We start from the raw sequence: 19,689 nt of genomic DNA, 5'->3' as shown, positions 1-19,689 counted from the left end.
TGTGTATATATATATATGTATATACACACACAATGAAATATTACTTGACCATAAAAAAGGATAATGCCATTTGCAGCAATGTGAATGGACCTAGACATTATCATATTAAATGAAGTAACCCTTTTGAAGACAGAAAAAGACAAATATCATATGATATTGCTTATATACATATAATCTTAAAAAAAGATATAAATGAACTTATTTACAAAACAGAAATAAACCCATAGACATAGAAAACAAACTTAGGGTTACCAAAGGGGAGGTGGGGAATAAATCAGGAGTTTGGGGTTAACACATACACACTACTCTATATAAAACACATCACCAACAAGGATCTACTGTATAGCACAGGGAATTATACTCAATAATATATAATATATGAATATATATAATATATATAAACATATATATTATATATATATATAACTGTGCTATAAAAATGAAACTAATACAAGGTTGTAAATGAACTATACTTCAATTAAAAAGTCATGATTAATGAAAGCAGGTTACCATTTAATTATGGAAAGAAAATTATTTTTTATACATATAATTTATATATTTTCAGTGGCATGTTAATAGAAATCAGTTCCACCAGTGTTTATATACTATGATTGGAGAAGGCAATGGCAACCCAGTACTATTGCCTGGAAAATCCCATGTACCGAGGAGCCTGGTAGGCTGCAGTCCATGGAGTCGCGAAGAATCGGACATGACGGAGCGACTTCACTTTCACTTTTCACTTTCATGCACTGGAGAAGGAAATGGCAGCCCCCTCCAGTGTTCTTGCCTGGAGAATCCCAGGGATGGGGGAGCCTGGTGGGCTGCCGTCTGTGGGGTCGCACAGAGTCAGACACGACTGAAGCGACTTAGCAGCAGCAGCAGCAATATACTATGATGTTTTAAAGTATTGTCATATGTCTGTTTTAAATTATATTTCTAATCCTTTAAAAACTAATGCACATACAGCATTTGATAATTTTCCATTGTTTCAATACTAGTAATTGGGTTTTGTTTTTAAACTCTTCAGTAAAATATTTTACAAACCATAGGTGTAGTTTTAAAACTGTCTTTTGAGTACCATATAAAAGTCAAAATGACCATCTTAGATAATAATTATTATACTTTCCATGTATTCTATTTTAAGAAGTTTAGCATTTAGCTGTGAAAATAAGCCAACACATTTTGTGTTGTCAGTGATCTAACCTTACTTTTTCTCAATGTTTAAAGAGGTGATGATCACATGAATATAAATGAACTGACCGTGTCATTTCTTTTACACCAAAATGGTCTGATAACACTGAAGAAACATGTATTTTTAAAACATGATATTAGTTTCTCTCCTATACTAAATTAAAATCCTCTGCATGTTTGCTATTACTGTGGCAACAGGTAGTTTAGCATCGTGATGAGATTATACTTGTAATTACCTGGGACAAGCATTTATCACTTTGGTTTTATTATTTTGACACTACTCTTTCATGCATTTCATTAGAGATTAAATGAAACCATTTTTTATTTTTCTTTCAAAAATTTATTCTGAAATAATATTTACAGTAGAGTTGCAAAGAGAGTACAAAAATTTCCTATATCCCTTTTACCCAGCTTCACCTAATGTTAACATCTTACCTAACAATCTATCAAATCTAAGAAGTTAATATTGATACAATATTATTAACTCAGTGCAAACTGTATTTAAATTGTACCAGTTTTCCACTCTTTTTTTTTTCTGTTCCAGAAGGCATTTTCTTTATTTGTAACATCTTTTCCAGTAGGTGATAGCTCAGTATTTCCTTTTATTACATGAATATTGTTAAGGAATTTTGTAGAACAGGGGTCCCCAGCCTCTGAGATTTAATGCCTGATGATCTTAGGTAGAGCTGATGTAATAATAATGGAAATAAAGTGCACAGGAGATGTAATGTACTTGATTCATCCAGAAACTATCAACCATCCCTCAGCCCCTGTCCATAGAAAAATCGTCTTCCATGAAACCTGTCCCTGGTGCCAAAATGGTTGTAAAATGTCCCTCAATTTGAGTCTGATATAGTCACATGTTTGGACTAAGGTTATGGATTTGAGGAAACAATAGAAAAGAAACACCCTTCCCATTACATCATAGGGTGTGTATCGTATTAACATGAGTTATTACATTTGATGTTGAAATTAATAATTTGATTAAGGCTGTGTCTCTCTATTTATTTTTTCCAGTGAAAGATGTCTGTTTTGTTTCAAATCTCTGTTCTTTGGAAGTGAGTTACTACATTCAACCCATGTACAAAGGGAAGCAAATTAAGTTCTTGGAATTATATCAAAGATTTTTTGGACATGTATTAAAGCTAGCACAGTATGTTAACTCATTTCTGAACATATGTATATGCATTTCTGTATTTATCTGTAACTAAACATTAGTTCATATTGATCTCTGCATCTCTCATCCAACACTGCAGGTGCATTCTAGCATTCTTCCTTACTCACTTGAACAGTAGCTTCTTTCTTTAAGAGTGAGAAACTTGGCTCTCATCTGTCATCTATTTAATCATTTGTTCAACCATAAAAGACATCTAAGTTAGTTTCAGAATTTCTACATTACAGCCTTGTGAGAAACAAAGCTACCAGCTAGGATAGACATTTTGTCTTTAACTTTATGGTATCCAGACAAAACACTGCTTTAAAATTTTGGTCTATTTCATTCTTCTGCATCTCCTTCAGTGAAGCTATATCATACATTTGTAATACAGTTAATTTGTCTTTTCATAATCTTGATCACATCTTGATTTCCCCTAATATTCTGGTTGATTCTTATTGTGTTTTATGGGCCCTAATGAATACATAGTCATGGCTCAACCAATGAACAGAACAATTTCAACAATTCAGATATTCATTTATATATGGCCCCTTTTTAGTGACCCATCTCCCACAACTCTTGGTAATAACTGATATGTTTTCTATCCTTATAGTTGTATCTTATTAGGATATCATATAAATGGAATCATGCAATATGGACCATTTTAGGCTGATTTCTTTCACTTAAAATGTAATCATATTGTTATGGATATCAAGCCATTCTTTCATCCCTAGAATAAATCTCACTTGATTATGGTGTATGGTCCTTTTAAGGATTTATTAAATGTGGTTTCCTAATATTTTGTTGAGGACTTTTTATCTATGTTCACCTGTGACACTGGCCTGCAATTTTTTTTTTTTTTGTAACTTTGTGATATCTTTGAAGGTTTTGTTATTAGAGTGATGCACTTCCACTCCTCTTGCCATCTCACTGTGGCTAGTTCTTTCCATTTTTAGTTGTAGAAGATCTTTTTTGCTAGTCTTCAGGTCATTGTACTCTGTAGGCAGCTGTAATTTTGGTGTGCCTCTGGGAGGTGGAGAGCTTAGGCTGTCCTAGTCTGCCATCTTGGCTATTTTACCTGCTCACCAACTTTTGTATATTTACTTTGCATAGTGTGGCCTTGGTAAACTCACTTGTTACTTAAAGGAACTTCTCATAGATCACACTGGATTTCCATCTATGAGTTTCCTCTGGCCCCTTGCATGGTGCAGCATCAGAGACGAGTAGTGACAACAGACTCTATACAATTCACATTAAAATTAAATCACTTTTAACTTATTGTCTGGTTATTTACTTGTTCTTGAGTTGGTTTTTAGTAAGTCATATATTTCAAATAATTATAGAATTTCATCTAATTCCTCCAATTTATGGATGTTGAGTTGGTGATTTTTCTTTTCTTTTTCATGCCTCTGGGGACTGCAGTGATATCCCTATTTTTAATCCCAGATTGTTAAATTTGTGTCTTCCTGTTCTTTTCTTTGGTCAGTACAACTATAGTTATATCCATTGTATTCATGCTTTCAAAAATGAATATTTTTTTTCCCTTTAAAAATAATCTTTTGTCCATTGGTTTTCTGCACTGTTTTGGTTCTAGTTCCATTATTTCTATATTATTCTTCATTATTTTATTTTTCTTTTCTTTTGGTTTATTGTTCTTCTCTGTTTTTTAAAACCAAACCTTATTGTAACAAATGTAATCTTTTCTTTATTCCTAATATAAACTTTCAGTGCTATAAATTTCCCTCTAAGTATGTGAGCCACATCCAACAGTTTTGAAACGCTTTATTTTCATTTATTTTAGTTAAAAATATTCTTAAATTTCCTTATAGCTCCATTATTTACTTAAATGTTATTTGAAAGAGTATTTCTGGATTTCCAGTGTTTGTGCTGATTGCCCAAACTTATTTCTGAAACTCATTCCTACTTTAACAGTTATGATGAGAACATAGTTGACATAATTTTTATTCTCTTAAATTTCTTTTTTTTTTCCATTTTGGTGAATTTTCATTTGCCTTGGTTGACAAAATGTTTCCTGATGGTCTTGAGTTGAGTTTTCTGTGGCAATTAAATTAGGTTAAGTTGATTAATAGAGCTGTTTGGTCACTTGTATTCTTACTCATTTTCTCTGTACTGATTCTATCAATTATTGAGAATTGAATCATACAACTATGGTTATGAATATGTCCATTTTTCCTGTAAGAGCGATCAGATTTGCCTCATTTATTTTGTGGCTCTATTGTTAGGTGCATACATTTATGGTTATCATATCTGCTTTGAGGATTTATCTGTTTATCGTTATGTAACAACCCTTTTTATCTCAGATTATATTCTTTGTTATGAAATCTACTCTATCTAAATTTTATATATCTATTTTATATATCTATTCTGCTTTGGGGAGAAGGAAATGGCAACCCACTCTAGTATTCTTGCCTGGAGAATTCCACGGACAGAGGAGTCCGGTGGGCTACAGTCCATGGGGTCTCAACAAGTCAGACATGACTGAGTAACTAAACACACATATTGTGTTTTGTCTGTATGCCATATATTTCTCTTTTTTAAAAACTTTTAATTAATATATATCTTTATATTTAAAATGTTTCTTCAACACGGCATATAGTTCCAAGCAGTTTCCACCAGTGTTCCAAGCTGGCAGGTTTTTGTTGCCCTTATTCCTGCATATTAAAACTTTCCCTTCAGAGAACAAATACTGGAGTTGGATTTTGGGAGAATTTCAACATGTCTGCTTTCCTCCCTGTCATAGCCAATACTACAAAAGCAAGTTTACCTGAATTTTTCTTGATCTTCCCATGTGACTGCCAATAAAGGCTGTGGGAGAAGAAGCCTGCAAGAGGGTACAAATCCCTCTATGCTTGCAGCACCGCGGGGTTTCAAATGTTCATGTTATTCCACATTCAACCATTAATAATTTTTTTTTAATATAGCTGAATCTTTTACTTGCTTACAGGGCCTCCAGTGGCATCTGGTCAACTAATGCTTGGGTACTCTTTCTCCCAGCAGGCACTTATCTATCACTGCTCAGATTCCAGGTTAGTTCTTTGACTTGTATATTAGTTACGAGGCTGCTGTAACAACCTACCACAACTTAGTGGCTTAAACAACACAATAAATCATTTTTGCATTTGTGTAGATAGAAGTCTGACAAAGTTCTTATTGGGCTGAATCAGAGTGTTGTCATGGATACTTCCTTTCTGTGGTGTCTGAGTAGGATTTGTTTCCTCATCTTTTCCAGTATCTAAAGGATATGCCTGTTCTTTGGGTCATAACCCCTCTCCTTCATCTTCCTAGTTCTAGCAAAGCTGAGCTGAGTCCTCATACCACATCACTCTCCTGCCTCTCTTTAACATGTTTATGATCTGCTTCCTATATAGCCAGTGAGTTTAGTCACATCACAAGATCTTCCTTAAAAAAAAAAAAAAAAAGTCAGTGACAGATGTGGGGACAGGAACTGTAAAACTATATATATCAAACAACTAGAATTTCTAAAAATATGCTGTTCTAGCCATATGTAACTCAAAATCTCTAATTTTTAATCAATCATAGCATTTATACTATAGTTATATACTTGAAATTATGATTATCTTATCAGATAATACATTACATGCAGCATCTGGGTAGCTATTTAGATAATATCAGGCTTTACAACTGCTCACCTTCAGATTGTTCGGTGTACAGTATGTCCACAGAACACCGCCAAGCATCTCAAAGTACACATCAAAGGAAGATATTGCTCGGCACCCACACCCAAGGGATTTCAAGTATTGAGAGATAGGAAAGAATATTGCACCTGAAGATAATTAAGTGCCATAATCATAATTCACATGAGTTGAGTGAAAATGAAATGGATAATAATGTTCTTAGAGGATGGGCAAAGAGAAGGCTATCAAGAAAAATTTTTAGAGGAAAATGTCCTTAGGTATATACAAGAGCTTTTATGGCCCTTAGCTCATATTTCTATACATATACTTGTAGCTGAAGCTGGTAAAATCTAAAGACTGCATCCACAAACTGCTAGCCAGGAATATAAATTTTTTTATTTATATCCAAGAAGCAAAGTATATCACAGTCATCTATCAGTATAGAAATGATATATCAGAAATCCAGGAAGAATATAGCCAAGCCAGATCTCAGTCTGTGTTCCCCATTGTAGCAAAAACACAATCAATCTCTCTTATTTCGTTCTACATCCCCCAAACTGTAAGATGTGTAAAAGTTAAGTTTCATATGTATAGAAGAAATAGTACCACATGGGCAAGGCTATTTATAGTAAACTATTTTCTTTATAATTTGCATTGTATGAAGAATCTTGCCAGTATTCGGTAGCTCTATGATGTCATATTATCATATTTTTTCTATTTGACACCCCAGTCAAACACTGCACAAGGAAAAATAGTTTCTTGCCCAGAGTAGTTAAAATCATAATTTTGTAATCTGTAAACTCCCTGTGGACTCTCTAGAAAGCATTTCATGATATTCTAATACCTTCAAGACCATTAGCATATTTCATCCCCAAATTAAACCTTGATATAATCTAGTGTTGTGATGGAATTCCAGCCATATGTATCTTTATAAATCAGATGCAGAAATGTACTCTATTTTATCATAAATATTTAATTTATTCTTAGGTCATCCTCAGAAGGCAAAAGATAATAATACCTTGACAGAAATGTAAAAGAGGTCAACGGTTTCTGCTGGTTTCTTTTCTGACTGAGTCAGTGATTAGTTTGGCCAAGAGCAGCAGCTCCTGGATCATAATGAAATTGCTTAGGATCCTGCAGTCCAGTGATCAATGAGAGCTGGTCTTTGGTTCAACTCTTCATGCCTTTCCCCAGAAAGAAAATCCTTTCTGTCAGTTATGTGCATCCTTCCATCTAAGGACAACATGTGGACCTCACCCCTTTAATGAAACACGCAGGAAGGTGATTTTCTGAGTGCCCTCATCATATACATGAGAAAACTGGCGTGGCTTTGGTCTGACTCATGCGACCCCCCTCTCCTCTCCCAGCAGTTTTTGTGCTACCTTATTACTTCAGTTCTCTTCTAGCTAGGGCAGATTTAATGACAATAAGAATATATTATGGTCTAGATTAAATTCTATGCATTATGCAGCATTACTCTAGATTTTTTTATTCCAAACTGTTTGGAAGTGTACTTCATGCATTGATGTTTCTAGTTTTCAAAGTACTATGTATAGCATAATAATTGATGACATATAGTATAACTTTGAAGTGGAGAGTAACTGGTCATACACTCTCAAGTCAACAAGTGTGTTGTTAACATTTTGGAAGTCTGCAAAATTAAAATTAAAAGAAATTAAATCAGAAATTAAAAGAGCACAGAAAGTGAAAAAGGTTTTGCTTGAAAAACAGATCCTTTATATAGCTTGTGAGTACTTATAACACTGTTTTATATAGTGTAGAAATGTTGGTGTCCATAGAATAATTTCATAAGCAAGGAATATTGACTCTCTGTAGGCTCCTAGGCAGAGTTTCAATCTCCTTCAAGTCTGGGGGGTTTGGCACACTAGTAAATATTACATTTGAATCTTATTTGAAATAATGTATGGATTCAAACGTTACTTATGGAACTGTAAAAATGGTATATAGTTACAATTTTGAACTTTTCATCTTTTACTGAGTCACATTCTTTCTTTCTGTAATACTCTCTGAGAGCTTCTGAATAAGTTTTTGAGCCACACTAAAGTTCATTCTAACACAACAACCTTTTCAGTTACTGTTTTTTTAATTAACTTTTGTCTCCTCTTACGCTTCCCTAGAAGTATTTCATTATATGCTTACTAGGTGAATTCCAACATGTGAACTTTATTATTATGCCCTAGACTATCTTTTCAAAGTCTCTCAAAAACTATAGCAAGCACAATATTGCACATATAATTCTGATTAACCAAGAAGATATTGCAAGGAACAAGAATCAGCTGAGTATAAAGAGGCAATAATAGATTCAGTTCAGTTCAGTTCAGTCGCTCAGTCGTGTCCAACTCTTTGCGACCCCATGAATCGCAGCATGCCAGGCCTCCCTGTCCATCACCAACTCCCAGAGTTAAGGGAGAATAAAAAACACAAGATAAACAGATATCAATTTATTCCAGCATATGACAGTTACAACACATGATCAATGCATGGTAAATAGATATATGTTGATGGATAGACGGATTAAAGGATATCTTGGTAACTATTTCTTAACGCAGTTAAAAAGTAGCTACAAAAACATTTGGTTACAAAAGTTGTCATGTCTTTGTTTGGGCAGAAAAATTCAGGCCAAAAAGATCATATTCATTGTGTAACCTTATCCAGATCACTTAATCAGAGTTTGATGGTTACAAAGTAAGAGTTAAAGATGCTAACCAGTTTGATGGCTTAAAATGAACATAATTCATTCAGTTTACCCAATGTAGTGCAAATATTCTCACTACCTAAATTCTTGGCTCAGATTATAATAAGTTATTTTGGAAATGCGAAAACCTTAAAAGTGACACATTTAGAATTATCATTTTCAAAATTCCCTAACCTATAGTCTGGGAGGATCTTAATCACTGAACTCTGCATGGGTTGTAAAGTCAAATGCGAAGAAACATTTCAAAAATGATGACCTCTATGGTATGAAAGAACCAGCTGTATGGTGATTTTGAATAGCTTTAGGAATTTAAATTATTGAGGACTTAGGTAATTCATTGAAAGTCTCATAAATTGAGTGGTAAAGGATTATAATAAACTTCATATGGTATTTCTTTATGAAAAAATGGAAGTGATTCCTTTGGAATATGCCAGGGATTTAGTCGATGAAGTAATTCCTTAGAGCAATAGGTGACTGACATATCTATTTACTGCCTTGTGATGTAATGATGTGCCTGACAGAGTTAAGTTAGCTTAACAAGCTGACCTGCTTACATAGCATCTGTAAATATTTCATGAGTCAAAGCATTAATTGGGTCATTTGATTGCACAGGCTGAAATGAAGGGCTTCTTGGAGGAGTTTTGTACCTTTAATAGCATTTGTCAGTTTTACCCTACTCAATGAAAGGTCATTGGCTTGAAATATTTTCTGAGCTTATTTTGATTTTATTTCCTAGGAATCAGTCTAGGTTCCTGTTCATAATATAGGATATTTACTAACCAGTGGTGAAACTGGTGCCTATATTAATCACTACTACATTAATAATGTTAATGTTCTATAGTTCTAATGAAATGGAAGAAAACAGTTTCAAGAGGTTTCTGCTAAAAATATTTCTCTTTAAGTAGGAATATAGATAGCAAAGGAAATTATTTCCTCAGGTTTTCTTATATAAAAAAAGAAAACTTTTAACCTCATATATAACCTGATTTTATGCAGTTCATAGCAGAGAGTAATTTAGGTTTATTCATAACCTTATAGAAAGGATATTATAAAAGCTGTCACTGAATTTTGAATAAAACCCACATTTTAAACTTTGAATGTGTGATGCAAAACAATAAATATGCTATTAGTGTACTGTATCTCAGTGAAACAGATTTCAAAATTAGTGGTGGAAAAATTTGCATTTTTAATTATGTATTTCTATGTGTAAAGGATATTATTTTGTAAATTTAGTGTCATGCCTTCCATTTATAATAGCAAATATAAACAATAGTTTGCTTGAAGTTTATTAGCATAGACTTTAACCCTACAGTTAGTTTCTTTACCTAGAAAGGTGCATTTTCAAGGTACAAACAAGGGATAGAGAACATTTTCTTGCCCCCATTTTCAAAGTGGATCTTGAAGCCACTTCTGAGGCAGCTCAGATATCTCTGGAAAACATTAAAATGCCATCTCAGTCCTTGTATAGACATCATTGATTTTATATTACAAGCAGATGAAAGGTCCGCTCAGGGAATACTGCTGTATAATTGCTGTGATGACCTAGCCATCTAATACTACCCAGGGCAAAAGCCACTTGATCAAAATCAATGTAAAGTATACATTTATCCTCCTGAGACATCTAGGGTATAGAGGAGAGGAAGGGGAGGATGCCAAGTATGAAGAGCAATATTTAATAATGTGACATCAGAAGCAAAAGGAATTATATCTTTACTAACTCTCAAATGCAAATGACTCCATGTGACTCTGAATTCTGGAATTATATGGTTTATTGAGAATAAAGCAGATGAATCAATAACTTCTGCAAAAACTCAGGAATGTTGCTTTATAAAACTGCTCCAATGTCATACCCCTTTTGTTTGTTTCAGCACATGGTTTGTAAAACATATTCTGGACAGGGCTAGTATTTTCACCTTCTCTTACATCTCAAGCTCTTAGTTGGATGGCCTATAGAGCCAAATATCATATCCACCTTGAAAATTGTTTTCAACCTTGGGAATACTGGTCAGAATTGTCAGATTAAAGTTTTGCTCTATCTAGTCTCTCTTCTCATCTGATCAAAGAAATAGGAGCATGTGGTCGGATACTGTTGATGGGAATCCTTTACTGAGAGAGATGGATTTACCATGAGCAAATAAAGCTTAAACTTCATACTCTTCTGGGAAGGATACTTGGGTGGCCCTGAAAAGGACCCTAACAATTGTGCATATACATTCAGATATGTTTGTGAAATGGTAAGATACATATGTAATTATGTGTGTGTGTGTGTGTGTGTGTGTGTGTGTACTTCTACAATTGCTTTTCTAACATAAATCATTCAAACACTGCTATATTCATGATTTTGCTTTATTTTTCTGAGAGAGGAGTCCAAAGTGTATTAGTTTGAGACCCCACAAATCCAGGATCCACCCAAGTTATCGACAAGACCCATAAAATTATCCCAGTTGAGTGTGTGCCTAGGGGTGTACCTGATACTGACTGTAATGCTAACAATGTGTCTTTGGTTAGTGTACCCTGTCATTCAAGGAGTCAACCTTGATTGACCAAGTGCCAACTGGAAAATGTCAGCCATGTATTTTTGAAAACAATATTTCAGTGTTATGTCTTCTAGCAAGAACAGAACACATATTTTAAGTCACTCTGGTAGAATTTTATTTTAATAGCTTTCTCTGTGCTTGAAAATAAGACATCATTATTTCTAGCAACCATAGCTTCCATTCTGCTGTTTCTCACAAACCATGGACACAATGATATCAAAACTTCCCCAGTTAATCATTATCTATGAGAGAGAAATCCTAAACATAATCATCGCTAGTGCATGTTCTGGTATCCCAAGAATGTATGCGTGGTAAAAACTGATCTACATTATGGAAGTTCAAAACTTTTGAAATGTCTTCTCTGAGTGACCAGCAGGAAAAGACCTTCCTCAGACCCTTTGAGGCCTCAAAGCTGCTCACATTCAGCTATACCACTCTGCTTTCTATTTGTGCACACCTCCTCTTTCTACCTAAAGCATATATCCACAGTCTATACTCACATCACCTGATCTTACATGTATAGATTGAGAACCCATGGATTCATTCATTTCTGAAATATTCATTTAAGAAACATTTACTGAGCACATTTCTAGACCTGGCATGCTTCTGGAGATGGAGCAAGACAAATGCAGGTACTACTTTTAAAGAACTTAAAATCTGGTAGAACTTTGTTGCCATGAGAGTCCCTACCATGTCAACTGGGAAGATCTGTCCTAAAGAATCAAGAGTTGCAAATTGTCTACCTTGGAAATGCACCAGGACTTCACACTGGGCAAACCAAAGAAACCCAAAGCTCATTATCTAGGGAAATCATTTGGGGATGGAAGATGAGAAGGTATCATCCCTATCAGAGTATTACTACTGGGACCGTTCTCATCACACAGACTCCTCATGCTTTTCTAGTGTAGCCTCCCTGCTTACTTACTTGCTAAGTAATCAAAATAAACTCCATCTCTTATATAACATATACAGGCTTTTACATTTTATTGAATCTTCAGAGTTTCTCAGTGTGACAGGTTCACAAGCTTAAATAATTAAGCTTATGAACTGTGCATTTGCATTTGCCTCCATGCAGGTTTGTCTATTCTGTCTTCCTTTGTGACTGTTTGCTGGTGGTGAAACAACACGGCCCAGCAGGGAGTTAGAGAAAGAACCCTGGACTTGAATTCAGGTTATGCAGGAGTTAAATCCAAGTTCTGACATTTATAAACTGTGATCCTAGCACATTATATAGGCTTATAAACCACACATTTTTATTCCAAACATAGAGTTAATACAACCTGTTTGATCAAGATTAAATGAGGCTTTTATTTTTCCATTTATATTTTCAATATGCTCCATATGATAGCTCCTTGCCTCATTTATATCTGACCATTCACTGACATCAGGGATTACACTTTTTGAATCATCATTTTTGATTTCTAAATACTAGCACTGATAACATTTATTTAGTGTTTACTCTACGGTAGGCACTCTATTAGCCACTTTATATACGTCACTTATTTAATTTTTGTAATATCCCTAGCCAGTTGTTAAGATTCCACATTCTGCAGAGACTGCTTGACTTTGAAATTTAGCTCTTCCACTTACAAGCTATAATATTGGAAAAACCACTTAGCCTCTCTGAGTCTCAATTTTCAAATCTAATCTTAGGCAGTTGTGAGACTTAGATGAATTAATAAAAATCAAGTACATAAATACTGCCTGGAGTATTGTAAGTTATTAAATATACAATAGCTTTGTTTTCAAATATACCCATTTTTATCATTATCACCTCTAACTTGAATAATTTTATTTATTAGTGTTTTTTTTTTAGCTCCTTTGCAGTGTTTTTGTTGTTGTTGTTGTTGAATAAATGTTCACAAGGAACAAACCTTAGACTCACATAGATATGCCCAGAATATGGACTCTCCTACCCTTTTTCTCCATAGAAAGTGTGTATTTCCCATACCATCTGTGATTTTCCACACACATGACCTTGCCCATGTGATATTCTTTGGCTGATGGAATATAGTAGGAGATGATCTAGTGTAAGTTGCAAGCCTTCACCTTAAGTAAAATCACTTGTTTCCATTTACCTCTCTGGGAGCTTCTGGTCTCCACCATCCCCATATACCTGATGCCCCAACACACACAGGCCCTGAAGATGTGAGGCAGTGCAGATATGAACTTCAGTACAATTCAGTCACTCAGTCATGTCTGACTCTTTGTGACCCCATGGACTGCAGTACACCAGGCCTCCCTATCTATCACCAACTCCCAGAGCTTGTTCAAACTCATGTCCCTTGAGCCAGTGATGCCATCCAACCATCTAATCTTCTGTCCCCCCCCACCTTCTCCTCCTGCCTTCAGTCTTTCCCAGCATCAAGGTCTTTTCCAATGAGTCATTTCTTGGCATCAGGTGAACAAAGTATTGGAGCTTCAGCTTCAGCATCGGTCCTTCCAATGAATATACCAGACTGATTTCCTTTAGGATTGACTGGTTTGATATCCTTGCTGTCTAAGGGACTCTCAACACCACAGTCTTCTCCACCACAGTTCCCAACCATCAGTTCTTCAGCGTTCATCTTTCTTTATAGTCTAACTCTCACATTCATACACGACTGCTGGAAAACCTGTAGCTTTAACGAGATAGACTTTAGCCAGACTTTGTTGGCAAACTAATGTCTCTGCTTTTGAATATGCTGTCTAGGTGGGTCATAGCCTTTCTTCCAAAGAGCAAGCGTCTTATGGCTGCAGGCACCATCTGCAGTGATTTTGGAGCCCAAGAAAATAAAGTCTGTCACTGTTTCCATTGTTTCCCCATCTATTTGTCATGAAGCGATGGGACCAGATGCCATGATCTTAGTTTTTTGAATGTTGAGTTTTGAGCCAGCTTTTTCACTCTCCTCTGAACTTAATACATAGGAAAAAGCAGAGCCCTGGAGCTGTCCAGCTGACTCACATATCTGTTGGTGAGTAATAAACGCCACTGAGATCACATGCATGCCTTAGAGTGTGGTTAAAAACTGGCTAGTGCACCTCTTCCCTTCATCAAACTCTCTATATACTACTTCGATTTTTAAAAAAAACATAAATCTGATACTATCTTTTCCCCTACTTAGCACCTTTCAAAGGGATGCCATCAAAATTAGACTAAAATCAAGTTCTTTGTCATAGTTTATGAGGATTTTAACTGCTTCTCAGATATCTTATTTTTCTGTATACAGATCATCTGGGCCTTTTTCCTTTCCTAGAACATGCCAAGCCCTTTCCCTTCTCAAATGTTGTGATATCTTTCTGAAAAGGATAGTCCACCCTTTTCTCTCCATGCTCCTGAATCTTCATGCCTTAACTTAAAAGTCATCTTCTCAGAAATGTCTGTTCTTTCATCTTATCTAAATAGGATCTCTCTATCAGTCTCTGTCTTATCACTTAACTGTCATTTTATACAATTTTAATTATCTTGTTATGCATTGGTTTGTTATCTGTTCTACTACAGTCTAAGCCCTGTGAGGTCAATGCATGAGTTTTATATATTTACTTATTGATCATCCAGAGACTGGCATAATACCAAAAACTTACAAGTATCACAGATTCTATTGGGTAAATTGGTTTTGTTACGAAAATTGAGGTAGATAAGGAAATAAATTCCAAAATATTATATAGCTGATAACCAAGTGCAGCATGAGAACTCCTATTGAAGTGTTTCTGTTGTTTGTAAAGATCTAGATATTTTGGGGGAGATCAACAAACATACGTGTTTTATCTGTAACACATCTCACCTTGATTTACTTGGTTTTGGCAATTCCTAAAACTAAGATCATGACATCCGGTCCCATCGCTTCATGGCAAATAGATGGGGAAATAGTGACAGACTTTATTTTCTTGGGCTCCAAAATCACTGCAGATGGAGACTGCAGCCATGAAATTAAAAGACACTTGCTCCTTGGGAGAAAAGCTATGACCAACTTAGATAGCATATTAAAAAGGAGAGACATTACTTTGCCAACAAAGGTTCATCTAGTCAAAGCTATGGTTTTTTCAGTAGTCATGTATGGATGTGAGAGTTGGACCATAAAGAAAGCTGAGTGCCAAAGAATTGATGATTTTAAACTATGGTGTTAGAGAAGACTCTTGAGAATCCCTTAGACTGCAAGTATATCAAACCAGTCAATCCTAAAGAAAATCAGTCCTGAAGGACTGATGCTGAAGCTGAATCTCCAATACTTTGTCCACCTGATGCAAATAACTGATCCATTGGCAAAGACCCTGATGTTGGGAAGGACTGAAGGCAAAAGGAGAAGGGGATGATAGAGGATGAGATGGTTGGATGGCCATCACCCACTCAACTCATCACCATGAGTTTGAGCAAGTTCCTGGAATTTGGTGATGGACAGGGAAGCCTGGTATGCTGCAGTCCCTGGGGTCACAAAGAGTCGGACAGGACTGACGACTGAACTGAACTGAACTGAACCAAATGTTGAGGAAACCAGGCATTGAACTATCCTATAGTAAATGGCTAATTAATTAACTAGTGCATGACTGTAAGAATTGCATTTTTACTACTTGGAATATCAGGTTTCAGCCTCAAGGACTTTATAAATAATTATTAAAGTTTCACAGCCTAACTGCATAGTATTGTTTATTTATTTGCACAGATACTTTCATGGTCCTCTATTGTACAGCTTGACCAAATTTAGTAGATATCTCTAGTCACTTCAGTTGTGTTCGACCCTGCATTCTATGGACTTATAGGCCAAATAACAAATATTTAATAGTATCTAAGTTTCAATTCTTTAAAGCAATTTCATATTTTATATTAGTTGTTATCACAACCTTGTGTCAACTATAATAGGCTAGATTTTCTATATTAAGCAGCGGCCTAAAATATTTAAGGACTATGACAGCAAATACTTATTTCCAGCCATATGTCTGCCATCAGTTGTCTTCAGCTCTGTTCCGCATCATCTTTATTGCAGGACTTGGATTAAATGAATAGCCTCTTTCTGGAATTTTATTGGTTGTCATTGTAGGGTAAATCTAAAATGTGATGAAATATGAACCATCTTTTAAATCTTCTGCTGAAGATACCTGCCACCTCCATCCCTGTTTCAGTGGACAAAGCAAGCCATTCTATGAAGTGTAAAGCCACTGGGACAATTATAAATAATTTTCCCTTAGGAAGAGGGATTGGATGTAGGCAATGATAATATATTTATGGCATTGTTGCCAACTTATTTCCACTGCATGATTACTATATTAATATCTAGTGTTGTTTTACTTTAGCTTTCTGAGATAAGCAGTTTGGTTCTCTTTTATGAATGTCCGTCACCCTTCTCTCTAAGATAATTCTGATATCTCAACTGCACATATAATTTAATGATGACATCTACTGCTATTGTCTGTTTTCCCCAAAATTCATATGCTGAAATTCTAATGCCCAATGTGATGATATTAGGATGATGGGACTTTTGTGAATGATTAGGTCAAGAAGGCAAGCTCTCATGAATAGATTAGTGCACTTATAAAAGATACTATAGTGAGATCCCTTGCTCCTTCCACCATGTGAGGATACAGCTAGAAGTCTGCAGACCAGAAGAATCCTCACCAGATCATGCTTGTTCCCTAATCTTGGATTTCCAGCCTTAAGAACTGTGAAAAAAATTGGTTGTTTATAAGCCATCCACCATGCCTGAATCTGAGTCTTTGGAATGGATATAATAAAAACTAAGAATAATCTCTCACTGCTAGAATCTTAGCTTTAATAATACAGAACATTAACTGTAAGCACTATTATTTTACACTGATTTTCACCTGACCGATTGGACATTAGAAGCCACCTAGGAAGAAAGGTGATGATGCTAATTCTATCAAGAATCAGAAGGTATTTAGGGTTATTATTGTATTTCTATTTCCTCAAATAATAATAAATGATAATAGTGCAGGTAAATTGTGTTCTATCTTGAAATAATCCACAGGTCAAAGTGGCACATTCTGGTGTATATATTTTGCTCCCCTGTTAGTATAAATTTTGAAGGTGTAGATTTCATAATTAATGATGTAGATGAGGGGCCATCAGTCCATCTACAATGGTGGCATAAATATGGATTGAAATAACTCTTCAAAGAACAATAGTTTAGGAATTTTCCCCCAGATTCCTGAGATGTAGGGCCAAAACACTTTCCTTTCTTCTCTTTTATTAATAGGTTCTTTGGATGGCCTAACAATTAAGTTGACATAAGACAGATTAACTGGAGAGAAACAAATTGCATATGAGACTCCCTGGAAATCGGGATATTGAGGCTTATGTACCATTCTGAGTTAAGGAGAAAGGCTTCAAACAGGGCAGAAGACAATTCACAGAAATGTGAGAAAAGCAAATGTTTAGTAGACAAATGTTTGCCATGCCATGCTGGTAAGTCTCTCTGATATTAAGTGTATCTCTGGTAATAGCTCTGAATAAATAGATATCCTCTAAAAAAGTAGAATGCAGTGAGCTCTAAATGTGTAAATATTCTCTGAGTTAGTAGAAAGTAGTGAGACAACCACCTTAGACCAAATAAATGGTGATTAATCCTCTTGTAATTCCTTTAGTCTAACAACCTTAACTCCAGCCATCAGACTTCCTGGTGCAGTCACCCTATCCAAAATTCTTGTAACCAGTTAAGTGGGGCGTAAAATGCTCTTCCTGATTCTGCTGAATCCCAACTGTCTTAAGTCTTGAAATAATTCACAGTCCAGGGCGCTACATTCTTGTATGGTGAATTCTGCTCCACCTCTGAAGTTTCTAGGTTTCGAGGTGTAGACAGAGAGAATTCTGAAGACAGAAATTTGGTAGTCTAGGAAAAATCATAGATATGCTGTGCTTAGGTGTGTCTGATTATTTGCAACCCTAAGAACTGCAGCCCACCAGGTTCCTGGGGGATCCTCCTGGCAAGAATACTGGAGTAGGTTGCCATGCCCTCCTCCAGGGATTCTTCCCAACCCAGGGATCAAGCCCAGGTCTCCTGCATGGCAGGCAGATTCTTCACTGGCTGAGCCACCAGGGAACTCCAAGAACACTGGAGTGAGAAGCCTATCCCTTCTCCAGGGGATCTTCCCCACCCAGGAATGGAATGGGGTCTCCTGCATTAGAGGCGATTCTTTACCGGCTGAGCTACCAGGGAAGCCAAAAATTATTAGATATTAGGATTCAATACACAAGAGAACACTGATTATCAAAATAGAATAAGTTAGATCAACCAGTTAGCTTGAACCTGGTACTGACCAGCTAGTCCAAATCTTGGTTCATTCATAAAAGGAATTCACATATCTTTGCCTAAAAATGGTATTTATTCCCCTGGAAAACTTAGGGATGGTAATGATGGCACACTATCTAAGCAGATAAGTCAAATTGTTTTATCAGTAGAATAATGAATACACTCAGTACTTTGCTATAATATCCAGATTATATATTTCTTTATTCTACATGATACAGCTTCTGAATCTCTTAGGTGGTTTATCACATGTTATAAATAGAATTTGTCAGATCAGTCAGACATAGACTCTTCTTGTGAGGAATATGATCAGCCTGTGGAAATGTATGGCTCAGAACCCGCTGTGGGGAAAACTTAGTGCTACGTCTGGCTGCTGAATACTAACCTTAGTAGATTTCTTTAGGGTAATGGGAGCTGAAAAGAGATGACAATGGTCATGGATCCTGATTCAGCTGGGAAGAAGTTCCATCAGGTTTCTGTTTAGGGAGAACTGAGGAAGCTGTATTCAATACTGGAACATCCTCTGAAGTAGTAGAATATACTGACAACCACCTTAGGCCCAGTTTATGGTGCTAAATCCTCTTGTAATTCTGTTTTCAGCAGCCTTACCTCTGCACATCTGAAGTAGGACTACCTCTTACTTTCTTCTTCTCCAAAGCCTCTTCCATCAGAAGAGAGAGGTACTTATTCCTCATTATTTACTTACTGCAAAGACACCAGAAGATTAAAGGGGTCATTGGTTCAAATGACTGATGTTGGAAGTGAAATATACTAGTACTAGGAAATTTAGTGTATATAATATGTAGCTATACATGTATATTTATGGTGTGTGTGTGGGTGTGTGTGTGAATAGATGTATGGGTCTTGGTTTGGCTACTTCAAAAACTAATTTATTTAATCAAAGAAGGCATTCCACATGGCTTCCCTGATAGCTCAGTTGGTAAAGAATCTGCCTGCAATGCAGGAGACGCCGCTTAGATTCCTGGGTCAGGAAGATCTGCAGGAGAAGGGATAGGCTACCCACTCAGTATTCTTGGTCTTCCTTGTGGCTCAGCTGGTAAAGAATCTGCCTGCAATGCAGGAGATCTGGGTTTGATCCCTGGGTTGGGAAGATCTCCTGGAGAAGGAAAAGGCTACCCACTCTAGTATTCTGGCCTGGAGAATTCCATGGGCTGTGTATAGTCCATGGGGTCACAAA

Source organism: Odocoileus virginianus, chromosome 24 (genome assembly GCF_023699985.2).
Source record: "Odocoileus virginianus isolate 20LAN1187 ecotype Illinois chromosome 24, Ovbor_1.2, whole genome shotgun sequence".
NCBI lineage: Eukaryota > Metazoa > Chordata > Mammalia > Artiodactyla > Cervidae > Odocoileus > Odocoileus virginianus.
The sequence above is the reverse complement of the archived record's forward strand: the minus strand, read 5'-3'. Positions refer to the sequence as shown.